Raw genomic sequence first — 9,615 nt, 5'->3', positions numbered from 1 at the left:
AATGTTAAATAATACATAGCAATTTACATAAGGAAAGTTTTCTTTATACAACAAAGCAAGTTAAGCCTTTAAGCACTTATGTTCTAGTGAAATAGACTGAAACATGCAATTTAAAATAACTTGATGTGACGAGCACTATAATAAAGCTATGAACTTATGCTTATGGAGACATAGAAGGAGTAACAGATACTGTCTGGGGGATGAAGCACGCACTACGCTCCAGGGGAGCCTGGTAGCACTGGTATGATTTAAACCAGCAGATACATGAGAGAAGGGTCATTTCACACTGGAAAAAAAGATGCTATAAATAACACTAGATGGGAAACTGCATAACAGGTTTGTGTCACTGACGTATTAGATCTTTGACAGGGGACACTAGGGATAAGGAAAAGGTTTATTAGAGAGTAAAAAGAGATGAGAATAAAATGTAGGTTTAGACTTTTAAATGTCTTAAATGCCATGCTGTTATACAGTTGTATGGAGCTTTCAAAAAGCTTTTCCTCATCTCTCAGTCACCGCTCAACACTGTGCAACCCGGATCTTGTCGCTTATTGAAAAGCTAGGTAAGCATTCATCCAAGCTATTAAATTGCACTTATATTCAACCTTCCCTTTAACATTTCCTCTTCTCCAAGCTCCTTCCCCACTTCTGAAATACTGGTGAATTCAGGTCGTCATGTCCATTCTCTCTGCTGCTGCCTGAGTTCAGGTCATTACAACATTACCCATCTGATCTCCTGTATACAGTAGAGCATTCACACTGCTGCCAGTCACTTCTGGAACATTGATCATGGATATGATCCACTGAACTTCTACTCTTAGTTTTTAATTTAATATGACAGAACCACTGTTTATCTTACTTTTAAAATAATATTATGTGTACATATACTACAATTGAAATGGTACATAGAAGATTAGCATGACTTCTGTTCAAGTATGACACACAAATTTTTGAAGCATTAAAATAATAATAATATTTTGTGAGAAGAAAGTATTTTAGTAATGTTTCCCATGCTAAGAAATCTGCATTTTTCATTTACAGCACTCGAGTTACTGAGAGCTGCATCACTGAGGTCATAATCTGAGACTAAATCATCACAAATGTGCTGAATAAAATCAACTTTCTACAAAACACTTTAAAAGTTTAAGTAAACAATATTTTATATTTTAAATATTCTCCCAAATATAGTTTGCTATAAAAAATATTCCTAGTCTCCAGGTTATAAATCAATATTCATTTAATCTTTTTATACAATCCTTTCATTATTATAGAGAGCCTTTTTCTCTCCATAGAGAAGTTGGAAATTCACTTTCTGGTGATAAGGTCTAAAGTAAATATCAATTATCTTACTAGAGATTACAAAATTGTGATTTTCTATTTCTATCATTTCATGAACATCCATCAGTAAGAATTCTTAAAGGATATTCCCTTATTAAGCAGGGCTGGTTATCTTCAAATTCAGTTCTTAAAAGAAAAACAGGTACATTTTTATTCTTAGTTTCGGCTTTTAAATAATATAGTTAGTGAGTTGAATTTTATGTTGTTTTGTTCATTCTCTCTCTCTCTCTCTCTCTCTCTTTCTCTCTCGTCTTGTCTTATGACCTTAAAGGTTTTTACATACTGAATGTGTTCCGATAAATTGTATTCATTATTCTCTTTACTATCTTTGGTAAAATTTAAAATGTTTCAAATTTTAGCTTCTTTGGCTGTTGAGATTCTCCTTATTTTGGCTTCCGTGGTCTTTCAACATAAACCATATTTTCTGCATTTTGGTCACTGCCAAATCTCAGGTTTATTGTAAATGTCCTGTCTTAGATTTAGAAACAGTCATTCTTCAGGTGCTTTTATGGAAATATAATAACTAGTATAGATCATAATCAAGGAAATAAATATACCCATGGCTATTAAGTTATTGTTTTTCAGCAGCCAAACTAGGAAATAAGGTCATTGGGTGTTTTTTAAATCAATTCATACAGATATTCAAACTGAATTAAAATATTTAAAAAAATACATCCAGTCATTCCATGTCAGCATATATAAAACTTCTTCATTCCTTTTGACATCTATGTATTATTCTCAACTTAATTTTAAAGAACACTAAATCACAGGTACTATAGTTTCTATTTTTTCATTCTCAAGTGCCAATACAATTTGGAGCATTCTGATTTAACTCATAGTATAATTTTTAAAATATTATAGTAAAGGGGCCTATAATAATATTCCACTGTCACTTGCATGAATGTTATAACCAGAAGGTTTGCAAATACTTCCTCCTCTTTTTTGGTTATTTTATTAGAACATCTAATCTCTCTAACAGTCTTTTTGTGCACTGAATATTTGTGTTCCTGCAAAATTTATATTGGAGCCCTAACCCCCTAGGTGATGGTATTAGAAGGTGGGGCCATTGGGATGAAATTAAACTCAGATGGAGCCATGAGTCTGGTGTGCTCATGATGGGATTGGTGTTCTTACAAGAGGAAAAGAGACCAGAGTTCTCTCTCTCATCCCATCATGGGACACAGCAGGAGGTGGCCATCTGCGAGCCAGGACAGGGGATTCACCAGAAACCAAGTTGGCCAGCACATTGACTTTAGACTATCCAGCCTTCACAACTGTGAGAAATAAATATCTATTGCTTAAGCCACCATCTGTGACATTTTGTTATAGCATCCCAAGCTAAAATAAACCTCAGTATTATTCATCTAAGTAGAATAACTTAAGAACATCGATGGCCTTAGAAATTATGTGTGTTTCCTTATTTCCATGAATATTTGTTTTCAACCAAACTCCTAACAGTCTTCTTAAATTTACCTCATGTAGCAGATGAGAAGAAGCTCTTTTTTGAGACAATCAAAGGGCAGGAGTGTCTTTCTTTCAACTCACATCACCTGTCCTGAGAGTTTTTGCCAAAGGTTGGTCATCTTTCCCACACACCCTATGCTCTTCCAGACTTTAACCTTTTCAATCAGAGATAAATAAAGAAAAAAAAAATAAGAACATCAAGTACATTGCCATATTTGATAGTAGAAAGTACTATAATTACCATTTTTTAATCAGGAAAAAGAGTAATTTCTCATAGTCTCTTAACTCTAGTGCTTTGTGTTATTACATCATTTACAAACATAAATTTTAAGCAAAACTCTATGATTTTATTATAAGCTGTTAAATAACAAAACTTCAACCACATAAACTTTAAAGATCTTAATGGTTTTATTGAATGACTTATATCCCAGCTACATAAGGAAGAGGTGCTGTGAGAAGCTGTATGAAATGGAAAGTGTTTCTGGGCAAAAAATGGGGAGACAAGGAAGTTATTAGCAAAAGAAAAGAAAGGATTCTTTCAGTCCAGGGCACCTTCCTTTGGGTAAGTGTGGTAGGGGTCTTGTCAGGCAGACTACCTCTCTAGCGTTGATCAAAAAAATTCCAAACCGACTGGTTTTAGGTCAAATTCCTGGGAGAGGTTGAAACTGCAATTAAGCCTTGGTTTGTTGTCCTAGGGGCAAGCGACTCCATTTGGGGCCTGTTGGTTCTTTCTTTTTATTTTTTTAAACAAAGATGAATGGAAAAGGTATTAGTGTTACTCATATGTTTATTTCCATTGTTAAAATGCTGCCACACCTTATTTTGCATGACATTGATGAACAGAAGTCTTTATTGGCAGATAATTTGGAGTTGACCATATTTTACTATTTTATATAATTTTACCATTATTCATACATTAGAAATCTACAATAGGACATCCCCAAATATTTAATTTACTATGATTTTTTTAATATCAAAGAAGGACTAGAGTGAGAATTGCAGAGGTAGTTTTTGAATGTCTGCTCATAGTTTACCGTGACCTTGTCAATGAGAAAACATGGATCTAAACTTCTTTCCTGTGTGCATGCTTCTTTACTAGCTCTTCTTCACAGAGGAGAGAGGAGATTGTGGGGTTTTTCAGGCAAGGGGACAATTAGTGGGCCAGTTCTTCAGGGCAAGGCTTGTTGATGACTTAAATATAGGTTCCTGAGATCCTCTGCTGCTTTACCGCCCACTGGCTTCCACGAGGGCCTCAACAACCTCTTTGCTATCTGTGCAGGTTCCTTTGCCTGAGACTAAGGGGATACAGGACATGATTGGTTAGAGTAGGCGACCAGATTGCAGCCTGGGAGAACTGTGTGATAGAGTAGAAAACATAAGCATTTCTCCAAAGCAGACATCTTAGGACTGGTATCAGGAACTCTCCATAACCTTATATTAATAATGGATTCAGTATTTTGGGTCCCATTTGTCATATTCCTTCTGTCTTTAAAACTCAGCAGAGAGAAGTAAGTATATTCGGACAGCACCTTTGAGCACTAGCACTTGACACAGAAAATGCTTTAATGCCATTCTCTGCTTTTTTGTGTCTATGAGCTACCTTCCTCTATTCCCCTCATCACCACAGGTGATCCATTAACATCTTTTTATACTCTAGAGATCCACAGACTCAAATAAATTAACAACACAGATTCTGAACCTAGGTTGGCTAAGTTCAGAATCCTTAATCTACAGTTTACCAAACTGTGTGATATTGAGCATTGGTTTACCTTTCTGTGCCTTGGTTACTTTGTCTGTACCATGGCAATAACAACAATGCAATATCCATAACATAATATGATATAAAATACTATAGTATACTATACTACAGTATACTAATACTATAGTAGTTACATTATAACTACCAGTGACACAGGCACAGGTTGAGCAAGGGGGGATTCCTTAACAAGCAAGGGATATTTTATTGTACGTATTTTCTAAAAAAAAAAACCCCACAATAACAGAACCCACAAACAGGAGCAAAGGACAGCATTTTCTAGCTCTCTGAGATCCGCAGGGCACCATATCTTATAGAAACAGAGATAATGCAGGGACAAAATATACCAATGAACACTGCTCTGCTTCCCCAGTCAAAAAAGGCTATAGAGAAAAATACTTTACATGGTATTCTAATGTAAATTTGTTGCACAATTAAACTTCAACTTACTCAGGGAGTTATTGTATAATAAACTGCAAAAAAATGGAGTAGGCATTCAGTAATTTGCTCATAATTATAATAATCCCAATACTATGCACTAGAACTTAAAGAATACATATATTCTTTACACATGTACACATTTCATACATATCATATACATAAAACTGCCTGGCTTATGAATTGGAAATCCTAGTTTAGTGTTTTCATTATATTGTTTTTATAAGCTTTATAATTTATTCCATGGTATTGAAAGTTGCAAGAAGGAAGGTGATACTACCTCAAAGATATAATTAAAAAAATTTTAAAGCTAAAATATATATCATTTAAAAATAATGTGTTATATAATAAATGTGTTATATTATAAGAATAATTTATTACATCGAATAAATAATATATTATTTTTAAAATGCTATACTATATATACACATATGTAAATGTGAATATTTGATAATAATGTAATAATGTAACATAATAAGTAAATAAATCAAACAAAAATACTTTGTGAATAAGACCAGACAACTAAATGCAAAATAAAATAGCTATTCTTTGATCTGTGATAGTTTAAGTATGGATATATTTAAACGGAGGACATAAAGCTTTGGAAGCCTTGTGCAGAGCTATAATTGGATAGCACAAAAGAAAATGTTCCCAGTTTTGAGATTAATGCATGCATATTTGTATTAAGATATACATAGAGAAAGAAAGGTAGACATACATTGTAATTCAGATTTGCCTACTTACAGATGGTAACATTCTGTGCAATAATAACGCTCTCAAAACCATTTGCAAATTTGTCCAGCAACAACTCTGCCTTTAATGATGAAGTTTCCACAGTGGCAGATGGCAGAGTGAGCAGTGAAGGATGCTGCCGACCCACCAGGGTTATGTCTGTCACTAAAGAGACCTGGCTCCAGAAGCTCAAGTCTGTTGAGGTCACACTGGCTATTGCTCCATTGGAATAACTTGATTGATCACATTTTGTGGTTATTCCATAAATGACAACCTTATAGATGGGGTCCTGGCAGATTCACTCTGTTGTAGGAAAGTGACATAGAGAAACAGTCTCTGCAGTCTATCTACATATTATAGAAACAAAGGGGCAATTCATGAAACAAAAATATACATTCACTGATTTTGCTGGACTCTCTTTGTGTCTGAGTGTTTAGGTAGCCTATACACATATCATGATAAGACTTTTAATATCCATGTCACATTTAGGAGGAGAAAAACAGCAAAACAAGACAATAAAATATGTTATTTAATGAATAATAATTTTTAGATCCAGCCAAGATGATTGTTCTAATGAAAGCATATAAATGTAATTAAGATCCAGTTATTCCTTAGGCACTAACATTGTCAGATAGTGCATATGAAAGGAAATATATAAGTAAACTCCAGTGCCTAAGTGAATCCTTGGTATACTTTGAAGAAAATCATATACCATTCCATGGGCAGTTTAACATAATACCATTTACAAAGTATACTGTATTGAAATGTCAACTTCCATTTATAGTGTGATATTTTTGGACTCATTTATTTTATGTGTACCTTTCAGAATTGAATTTACTCTCAGAATATGCTGCAGGCACTAGAAGGAACAAAGTGCATCCCACTCTCCTTATTTATTGAACAGTAATATAGAAAAATTACACAAAAATGTTCATTCTCTCATGTCACTGACTAAACTAAGAAACATAGCTCTTGTGAACAAAGCTGTTCATTTATAGTAATAACAACAGTAGTTATTATTATAATTACTTGCTGTATTCAGAAACTTCTAAGTGCTTCACATACTTTACCTTTCTTCAATTTATGTGACAACTAGGAGACTTATTTACAGATGACAGAGCCAGGCCAGTGATGTGCTGAACAAGTGAGAGCTACCTGTTAAATTTTCAGGAAATCTGCAAGCTATTTATTGTTAAACATAACCATTATCGAAAATTAAATTATATAAGCTTCCATTACCTAAGTTATATTTTAAAATGGTAATAAATACTCAAAACTCACCACATCCTAATTATTGTATTACATTATACTATTATCTATAATAGTATAGTTCTTGAGGGATTTTTTTACATCTATTGTTTATGAATATATATTTGTATAATACTATGAGGGATGTGCTACTGTGCATTTCTTTTCAATTCTGTTGAGTGATGCAATGCTATGCTGCTCACTTGAAATCAGTTACAGTGGAAAGTTATACCATTGAAATTGACAAATGCTGTAAATCAGGACTCTCTTCTCCCAAGAGTCAGTGAGTAAACAACTAGGCTACTACTCTGTCAGCCACCTTCCTGACTTTAAGGCACACTGTCCAGTAAGCCATGCTGTCTGCTTTTGAACGGTTTGGAGCACGGGTTTTTAATATGGTCTCCCTTGACTTCAGGAGAGGCATACGGGCATGGGTGTGTGTGTTTTCTGCAGAGACAGTCCATAGCTTCTGTTACATTCTCAGAGACTCCATAAATTAAAGAAATGTTTTTTAAAAATGACAAAAGGTATTTCTAGAGGAAAAATTTGGTATTTTCTGCAAGCATCATTCCCCTCTGAAATAGAGATCAAGCAGCCTGAATTAGATATAATTAGGAATTTTGCTCCTCCTAATGCATTCCAGAAAATGTCCTTTATGTACATATTTTCTCCAATCAAACCTTCTTCTTTCTTTGTTGTTTCCTCTTTAAAAAGGTTCTAAGATTGGGGGGAACCTCTTAATAAAATGAAAGACAATAAAATATGCAGGAATAAATTTAACCAAGGAAATAAAACCTCTATATACCAAAAACTATTAGACATTGATTAAAGAAACTGAAGAAAATGTAAATAAATGGGAAATATCTTGTGTTCATGGATCAGAAGAATTATTGTTAAAATGTCCATACTATGCAAAACCATCTATAGATTCAATGCAATCCCATCAAAATGCCAATGACATTTTATACAGAAATATAATATATAATCCTAAAATTATTATGAAACTACAAAGGACCTCAAGCAGTCACAACAATCTTGACAAAGAACAAAGCAGGAGGAATCACACTTCCTAACTTCAAATTATATTACAAAACTATAGTAATTAAAACAGTATGGTACTGGCATAAAACAGACAGAGCAATGGAACAGAATTGAGAACCCAGAAATAAACATATATATTCAGCTAATATTTCACAAGGGATCCAAGAGTAGTCAATGGGTAAAGGATAGATCTCTTTAAAAAATTTTGCGCCCTGGCTGGCGTAGCTCAGTGGATTGAGCGCAGGCTGGGAACCAAAGTGTCCCAGGTTCGATTCCCAGCCAGGGTACATTCCTGGGTTGCAGGCCAGACCCCCAGCAACCTCACATTGATGTTTCTCTCTCTCTCTCTATCTCCCTCCCTTCCCTCTCTAAAAATAAATAAATAAAATCTTAAAAAAAGATTTGCTTGGGAAAGTGGATATCCTCATGAAAAAGAATGGAATTGAACCCTTATCTAATACCACTCCCAAAAATTAACTCAAAAGGGATTAAGAACTTAAATATAAGACCTGACCTGAAAGTGTAAAACTCCTAGAAGAAAACATAAGGAGAAAACTCTTTAGTATCAGTGTTGGCAATAATTTTTGGGATGGAAAACCAAAAGCACATGCAACAAAAGCGAAAATATACAATTGGGACTATATCAAACTATAGCCAGAAGCCATTAACAAAACAGGCTACTGAGCAGGAGAAAATAGTTGCACATTATATATTTGATAAGGGATTAATATTCAACTATATAAAAAACACGAATAACTCAAATAGCAAAATAACAAAAAATCCAACTAACAAATGGGCAGAACTGAATAGACATTTTTCCAAAGAAGACATCCAAATGGCCAAGAAGTATATGAAAAGGTGCTCAATATCAGTGATCATCAGGGAAAAGCAAATGAAAACCACAGTGAGATATCATCTTACACCTATTATAATGGTTATTATCATAAAAACAAGAGATAACAAATACCAGTGAGCATGTGCAGTAGAGGGAACCCTGATGCACTGTAGGTGGGAATGTAAGTTGGTATAGCCACTATACAAAGTATTGTGGAGGTTCAGCAAGAAATTAAAAATAGATTACTATATGATCCAGAAATCTCACTTCTAGGTGTAACTGACAGGAATGAAATCACTGTTTCAAAAAGACATCTACACTCTCACATTCATTGCAACATTTTTCAAAATAGCCAAGACAATAGCCATTTAAGTGTCTGTTGATGGATGAATGGATATAGAAAATGGGGTGTATGTATACACAAAGGAATGTTAGTTATAAAAGAGAAGAAAATCCTCTGAGACAACATAAATGGACATTGAAGGCATTATGGAACATGTAATAGGTCAGGTGGAGAAAGACAAATACTGTATATGATCTCACATACACGGAATCTGAAAAACAGAAAACCCACAGAAGCATTAGAACAGTGACTGTCAAGGGCTGAAAGGGGTGGGGAATGGGGAAATGTTGGTCAAAAGATGCAAACTTTGAGTTGTTGGATGAATATATTCCGGAGACACAATACGTTGTATCTCCGGTTACAGTTAGCATAGTGACTACAGTTAATAATAACATACTGTATACTGGCACACTGCTCTGA

At 34.3% G+C, this 9,615-nt stretch overlaps 1 pseudogene; it reads left to right on the top strand.

Annotated features, from left to right (window-relative positions):
• Positions 1-876: 876 nt before the first annotated feature.
• Positions 877-970, top strand: LOC114493616 (annotated as a pseudogene).
• Positions 971-9,615: the final 8,645 nt, after the last annotated feature.

This window comes from Phyllostomus discolor, chromosome 1, assembly GCF_004126475.2.
Source record: "Phyllostomus discolor isolate MPI-MPIP mPhyDis1 chromosome 1, mPhyDis1.pri.v3, whole genome shotgun sequence".
Taxonomy (NCBI): Eukaryota; Metazoa; Chordata; class Mammalia; order Chiroptera; family Phyllostomidae; genus Phyllostomus; species Phyllostomus discolor.
Note: the sequence above shows the minus strand (reverse complement) of the source record. Positions and strands in the feature narration are given on the sequence as shown.